At 45.1% G+C, this 7,314-nt stretch overlaps 1 long non-coding RNA gene across 1 annotated transcript in view; it reads left to right on the top strand.

Moving 5' to 3' along the window:
• The first annotated feature begins 2,793 nt into the window (after positions 1-2,793).
• LOC115645963 overlaps positions 2,794-7,314 on the top strand; it is a 44,023-nt gene continuing 39,502 nt past the window's right edge. The window contains exon 1 of the long non-coding RNA XR_003998881.1: positions 2,794-2,976. This is a non-coding gene — a long non-coding RNA (uncharacterized LOC115645963). The remainder of the gene's footprint in view (positions 2,977-7,314) is intronic.

The following is a 7,314-nucleotide window of genomic DNA, read 5'->3' as shown; positions in this document are numbered from 1 at the left end:
GTTTTGGTGTGGTTTGTGGTGGGAAAGAGTATAGCTATGAATTTCTCTACTTTTCAGCAGTTTGCTTGGTGATAGGAAGTTAGCTTGTTTAAGGGCTGTTAAGATAAATCATGAGACATGCATGTTTGAAAGCTGTACTTGTTCAGTGAATCTGGAAGTTCAGCTTGATGACATATGAGATTAGTAAATTCATGTCTACTTACACCAAATTTGCGTATAATGCTTATGAAAAGTTGTGTGGAACAATCAATAATATGCAAGTCAGAAGTCCCACTGTCAGAAGACAGACTCCTTGATCTTCATAAGTAGAATTAGAAATAAAGGTTTACATTTCAAGAAATAACATATGCATTCTATTAGCAACAGTTCCATTGCCTGTGTACGTTTTTTGGTACAGTAGAGTAACTTAACTCTTCCAGCCATTCATGAAACAAGATATACTTCTTAAAACGTTGGTGTTAGAATTCAAATTCCAGCATCTGTGGTTACAACTATCATCTTACGGTTCAAGACCATGCTATAGAATGAAATATATATATAGTTTTGTTTGGCATTTGCACCTATACTAATATTTCAGATTGGGGGCTTAGCAATATTTACACTGTACCTTTGATTGTCTTTTGCTGTTAGTTTATCCTTATCCCCCATGAACCAGATACTTTGAACTTAAAGAGCACCTTCCAAGTATCAAACCAGCATGGACTACAGGAAATTATATCATATGGGAAAACAGAACAATGAAAGTCTTGTCCTAAGTACTGTGGCCAAATACATAATTACCATACCACTTACTATAGATAGAGGTGATGGTAGCAGCTCTGTAGGTCAGGTTGCACTGAGATTTTTACTTAAAGTAGGGATTTGAATAATCTTTCAGACTATTTGATGAAAGCATTTAATACCAAATTTGGCATAGCTAAATATTTTTATGGATTAAAAAGTTGCTACACTTAACAGTTATTCAAAAATTGATTTGCAATGTTCTCACCAATCTTTTTCCCCTCTGTTTGTGTTGGAGACATTTTTAACCCTCCAATTTTGGAACATACTAGTTTTCCCCAAATTTGTTTGCCATGATTTGTCATAAGTTTGGTCTAATAGAGGCTGACGAAGAAAATTTAATTTTTGCTGGCTATTTCATTCGCCAGTACTGTCTTGACTGCATTTGTGCTCCACACGCAGCTTGCTGAACCAGGGAGATAGGCCTCAGCAGACACTGTGAGGCTGACCTGGTGAACCATAGTAGTTCACAAGCTGGGGTCATTTGCCGTAAGTGTAGCTTCACTTATTCATGGCCACTGCAGGGAAAGCAATAGCTTTCTAGATACTTAGGGTGAGTGCAGTGGGTCATACCCAAGTCGTCTGGCTTTCCCCAACCCCACCACTCTGTCACCCTAAAGGGAAGCACTAGTTTGATCAGTAAATATGAGCTTACTGACTTGGTTCATGTTAACATTGTGTAAAAGGTACTCTATGAAAGCTTCCTCCTCAGATGTCATTGCAGGATTTCCCTATACATCCAAAGCATACATTGATAACAGCATCACCTTGTATTCAGAAAATACACATATCTCCCTAATTTATCTGGCCTACATTTCAAGCCTCTGTCTGTGTCTCAACTCTTTGAACTCAAGATTTTAGCTGGTCCTTAAACAGTATATGGTAGCAATTTTTATTTTTTTTTAAACTGTGCCTTAGTGATCTTTTAATTTAGTTTCTTGGTTGCCTTATTTAACCTTTTAACTAATACAAGAGTAACAGTCCTATTCAATGGGAAATGAGTTGCCAAAACATTCTAACAGGGATTTTCTCTTGGCTGCTTTTCTGGTTAGTTGGTTTTGATAGTTGAAGTTTGTACTTGTGCAAACTTTCACTCAGGATACTGTTTTAGTGCGGTTCAATTGTGATTTTTCTTATAAGGGCTTATATAACCCAGCAATGAAGACTATTGATATGTGGGTCATTTCAATTCATATGTTGGGAGGGCAGGATTGATTCTTCTCACAGTGAGACTCCATACGAGTTACCTATCTTCATCCAAGGTAGAGAGAATGAACATTTTTGAAGACATGGTGATTTTGGATCATACATTAAAGGACAACTTTTTTAGTCAAATAGCTTTTCGTTTTCATCCTATCTTTTAAGGAAGTCACAACATGCTGATCTCAATAACCTACAACTTCCTGCAGTAATATCCAGCCCTTTTTCTAATGCAATACAACCAGGGTAGCTGTAGTGCTGCTACAGAAGGGAATTTCTCAGTATGCCATCAATCACTGATGGCCAGGGTTTCCTGAAGAGCTTCTCCTACATAATATTTAATGTTAACTTTTTAGTCTCATGGAAGAATCTTCCGATCTGGGCTCTGACTGATGGATTAACTAATACTTTGGAAGTAAATAAAACATAGGGCTGGTCTAAACATAAAAGGTGTACTGCTTTAATTAGCATGGATTCAGTTATACTGTTATAAAAGTGCTTATGTTGTACAATTTATTCCTGTATGGGAAGGGGAATAAGCTATACTACTACACACATTCTTATAACAGCCCTAGTATGACCAGTTTAACTTTGTTTTAAAAAAAAAAAAATCACCTTCCTTGCCAGAAGTTACACTGGTAAAACATAAGTATAGAGCAGGCCTTAGAGTGATGGGGCTTAAATTGCTTCCCCTGTATAAGCCCTGTAACTGCTTCACAGTTCTGATCTACTCCAGTTGCAACAGTTGTTGTCAGCTGCTCTGCTCAATGGGTTATTGGATGTAAACCCTTACGTTTTCTCTTCCCAGCTGTCCTAAGAAATAGTGGTGATACCTGCACCGTTGGTAGCAACAGTGTCGAGCCCTAATGGAAAAAGACTGGCTTGCCACCCTTTGTGTTGGACATTTTCAGAGTGCAGAGTGCCTCTCTCAGGACTGAATGACTGTTCTAGTCTCAGAAGAGAGCTGAGTGAGGCTCTGCAGAGATACGGAGAAAGGTAGGTCCTGTGGTGGGATCATAAGCAAAGGAGACCCCTTGTATCTGTGAACCAACAGAGCTGTTGAATCCATGGTACCAGTCAAACTAACCCAGCTCTGGTTTTGTCATCAGTAACAGCTTATCGTTGAGGGAGCCTGGGAGCAATAGATGTCCTGTACTTCCAGCTGTGGTACCAGGCATTGACACGGTCTGCAGGGCATCCAGCCACATTCTGGCCAATGATTACTGACTGTTCATTGGTGTGACTACTGGGATGTTGAATGCTCCACTCCTGGAGGGCCTTTCCTTGAGAGGGTGCTAGGCATGAGGGGCCCCGGCAGACTAAATAAGAGTACTTGTGTTGCTGTATAGTGGTGGCCCAAGAGAAAAAAAGGCTTCATTACTATCTCCTGTTAACAGCAGTGGCTATTCCTTCTCTACCATCTCCTGAATAAATTTCATTCAGAATCCAAACTTTATTCTAAGTGAAGCCTGGGAAACACATGTTTTTCTAGAATATGAAGCTGTGGCTCTATCACAACTGGATTGGGAAGGGGGGTTGATGCAGTTCCAGTATGCTCATAGAGGAGCAATCTGGCATGGAAACTGACATAATCTGCAGTGATGGGTGTGGTTAATCCATTAATCAAGACCCAGACTGTCTTCTCATAACAAAGGAATCCTAACTCTTTCTTTTAAATTACAATTTTAAATATTCTGAAAAGAACTACAGCAGAAGAGATGACTGCCTTTTTAAACCTGCATTGCTCAGGGAAGAATAAATGTCCTTTAACTTCTGCAGTGGCTTCTCTCTTTATCCATTATTAACAGGTAAGACCTCCCACTTACGGAACTCACAAGTAGTCCCGTGTTGGTGGAGGCTCCAGCACCAGGCCCTGCCCTTCACCTCAAGCCACAGTGGTTTTTACCTTCAGCTGTGGAATTAATTGGTGGTTCATTATCTCCCAACCACTTTATTTTAGAACAATTTTTTTTTGTACAGTAGCTACTTCATTTCAGCTTCTAGCTCCTCTCACTTTTGAGGTGAGGACTGACCAATGTAGTGAAGCTCTAATCTTCTGGCATCTGTGATACATCTCTTGGACAGACTTCTGCCACTCCCTGCAGCAGCAGCGCAGCCTCACAAGCACTGAGTCAACTTAAAGGTGGTATAGGCAGTTTTTCAGGACCTTCAGAGGGGAGCTATGCCTTGCTGCTGCAAGCTGTCCACCCAGGTTTTCAGTCAGACAGTTTAAGTCCTTGACCCTTGCCTGAAGCCATGACTCCACAGGAGAGGCTCAGCCTGGAGCATAAGCATGTCCAGGGAGAGGCAAAATTCCTCACAGCATGCTCAGGGGTCAGTCTTGCAAACCCCCGAGGCTTTGAGTCTCAGACAAGCAAGCATCCATCAGGTGGCAGTTCATATTGCTAGGGAGTGTAGAGTTTAACCCTGGTATTTTTATTTTTAACCCTTTTTCCTTTCCATCTTTCTCTCCCCCCACAGTGTTTTAGATCAGTGGTTCTCAACCAGGGGGGTCCCCCAAGCAGGGCCAGTGTTACGGTCACAGGGGCCTAGGGCAGAAAGCCAAAGCCCCACCCCAGGGCTGATGCTGAAGCCTGAGCAATGTAGCTTTGCAGGAGCCCATGTGGCTTGAGGCTCCAGGCAATTGCCCTGCTTCCTGGCCCTGGCTTTTATATGCAGAAAAGCAGCTATTGTGCCACAGATGGGCCATAGAATTTTTATAGCACGCTCAGGAGTGGAGCTCAGAAAAAAAGGTTTTAGATTTTTCTCCTCAAAAGTTCAGCGCTCAGTCTAGCTCGCTGCATGCTGGTTTTCAACTCAAACTCGTGCTCTGCCAGGGAAAGGAGCCTCCCTCTGAATAGGCTGGCTCCACGCTAAACCATAAAGAGCCCTTCAGTTACTCTGGGCTGGTCTACACTACGGGGGGAAATCGATCTTAAATATGCAACTTCAGCTATGTGAATAAGTTGAATATCTAAGATCAGATTACTCACCCGTCCTCACCGCACAGGATCGATGTCCGCGGCTCCCCCTGTCAATTCCACAACTCCGTTGGGGTTGGTGGAGTTCCAGAATCAATATAAGCGCACTCAGGGATCGATATCGCATCTAGCTGAGACACGATATATCGATCCCCGAGCAATCGATTTTAACCCGCCGATATGGCGGGTAGTCTAGACGTAGCCTCAGTGACCAGAACAAAGGCAGATGAGGACTCTATTCACCATGCAGCTGCACCATTGTGGGATCACAAGGAGGTAAGTGAGAAATTACTTCTCGTATTCAAATTACTCCCATTTTCTGTGTAAACGGCTGAGTGCTAATAAGCCTTCCCTAAAGTATTTCTAGGGATGCTAGCCAGCCACAAGGAACAGGAAATCTCCCGGTATTATCCAGCAGTCTCTTCCCCAGACTAGGCTGCACAGCATGCTCTCTCCCTCCTGTAAAAAGGCAGGGGAAGTACTGTGCACATAGTAACCAAAAGTCTAATGTATAAAAATAATATCTTCATAACCCAACTCCATAACCATAACTAAATATCTTTTAGTAACCCAAGACTGGTGCAGCTGTAGCTCCACCAGTGAGACAGTCATACCTTCAGAAGGAGACTTCCTACCAAAACATCCGATAGAATAGGGATGGGCAAGCTACGGCCTGGGGCCCACATCTAGCTCGCAAGCTCCCGCTGGGGAGTGTGGTTCAGGGCTTGCCCTGCTCCATGTGTGCCGTGGCTCCACACAGCTCCTGGAAGCAGAATCATGTCCCTGCTCCGCCTCCCAAGCATGGGTGCAGCCAGGGGGCTCCAGGTGTTGTACCCACCCCAAGTGCTGCCTCTGCAGCTCCCATTGGCCAGGAACCATGGCCAATGGGAGCTGCAGGGGCAGCGCCTGTGGATGGGGCAGCATGCAGAGCTGCCTGGCCACACCTCTGCATAGGAGCCAGAGGGGGGACATGCCACTGCTTCTGGGAGCTGCTTGAGGTAAGCGCCATCCGCAGCCCACACCCCTCCCAGCCCTGATCCTCCTTCCACACTGAACCCCAGTCCCAGCACAGAGCACCTTCCTGCACCCCCAGCTGGAGCCCCCGCACACCACAATCCCCTGCCCCAGCCCAGAGCCCCCATCACAATCCCCTGCCCCAGCCCAGAGCCACCTCTTGCACCCTGAACTCATTTCTGGCCCGCACCCCCAGCTGGAGCCCTCACCCCCTCCTGCACCCCAACCCCCAATATTGTGAGCATTCATAGCCCACCATACAATTTCCATACCCAGATGTGGCCCTCGGGCCAACAAGTTTGCTCGCCCCTGCTGTAGAATCATAAGTGTAGATGTGCCTCTCACATTTCAAAGCCTCAGCTCTAGCCATTCAGACCAAAAGTTTTTTCTATGCTTAATAAAATGGCTCATGCACTTAGGGTATGTTCTTTACTTGGAATGAAATGTCAGTGGTTCTTTTTATAGTCAAAACCTTGTGAGTGGTGGTAAGCAATGGCTCCTAGCAGTGGCAAGGAAGCTGTGTTACACCCATGCATAGCTACCAGTCATCCTAAACCAGGGGTCGGCAACCTTTCCAAAGTGGTGTGTCGAGTCTTCATTTATTCTTTTGCAGCCTGAGGTTAAAACAAAAGACGGTTACTCACCTTTGTAACTGTTGTTCTTCGAGATGTGTTGCTCATATCCATTCCAGTTAGGTGTGCGCATGCTGCGTGCACGTTCGTCGGAAGATTTTTACCCTAGCAACACTCGGTGGGTCAGCTGGGTGCCCCCTGGAGTGGCGCCGCCATGGCGCCGGATATATACCCCTGCCAACCCAACTGCCCCTCAGTTCCTTCTTGCCAGCTACTCCAACAGTGGGGAAGGAGGGCGGGTTTGGAATGGATATGAGCAACACATCTCGAAGAACAATAGTTACAAAGGTGAGTAACCGTCTTTTCTTCTTCGAGTGCTTGCTCATATCCATTCCAGTTAGGTGATTCCCAAGCCTTACCTAGGCGGTGGGGTCGGAGTGAGATGTGGCAGAATGCAAAACTGCTGAGCCAAAGGCTGCATCATCTCGACTGTTGAACCAGAGCATAATGCAAAGCAAAGGTGTGGACCGAGGACCAGGTATCTCCTGGATAGGTACACGAGCCAGGAAGGCGGCAGATGAAGCCTGACCCCTGGTAGAATGCGCGGTGATGTGGCTTGGGGAAATACGAGCCAAATCATAACAAGTGCGGATGCACGCCATCACCCAAGATGAGATCCTCTGAGAGGAAACAGGTAGGCCTTTCATTCGGTCTGCTACCGCGACAAAGAGATGGGGTGTTTCATAAACGATTTTGTCCACTCAATA

This window comes from Gopherus evgoodei, chromosome 2, assembly GCF_007399415.2.
Source record: "Gopherus evgoodei ecotype Sinaloan lineage chromosome 2, rGopEvg1_v1.p, whole genome shotgun sequence".
Taxonomy (NCBI): Eukaryota; Metazoa; Chordata; order Testudines; family Testudinidae; genus Gopherus; species Gopherus evgoodei.
This window is presented reverse-complemented; position numbering and strand designations above follow the sequence as displayed.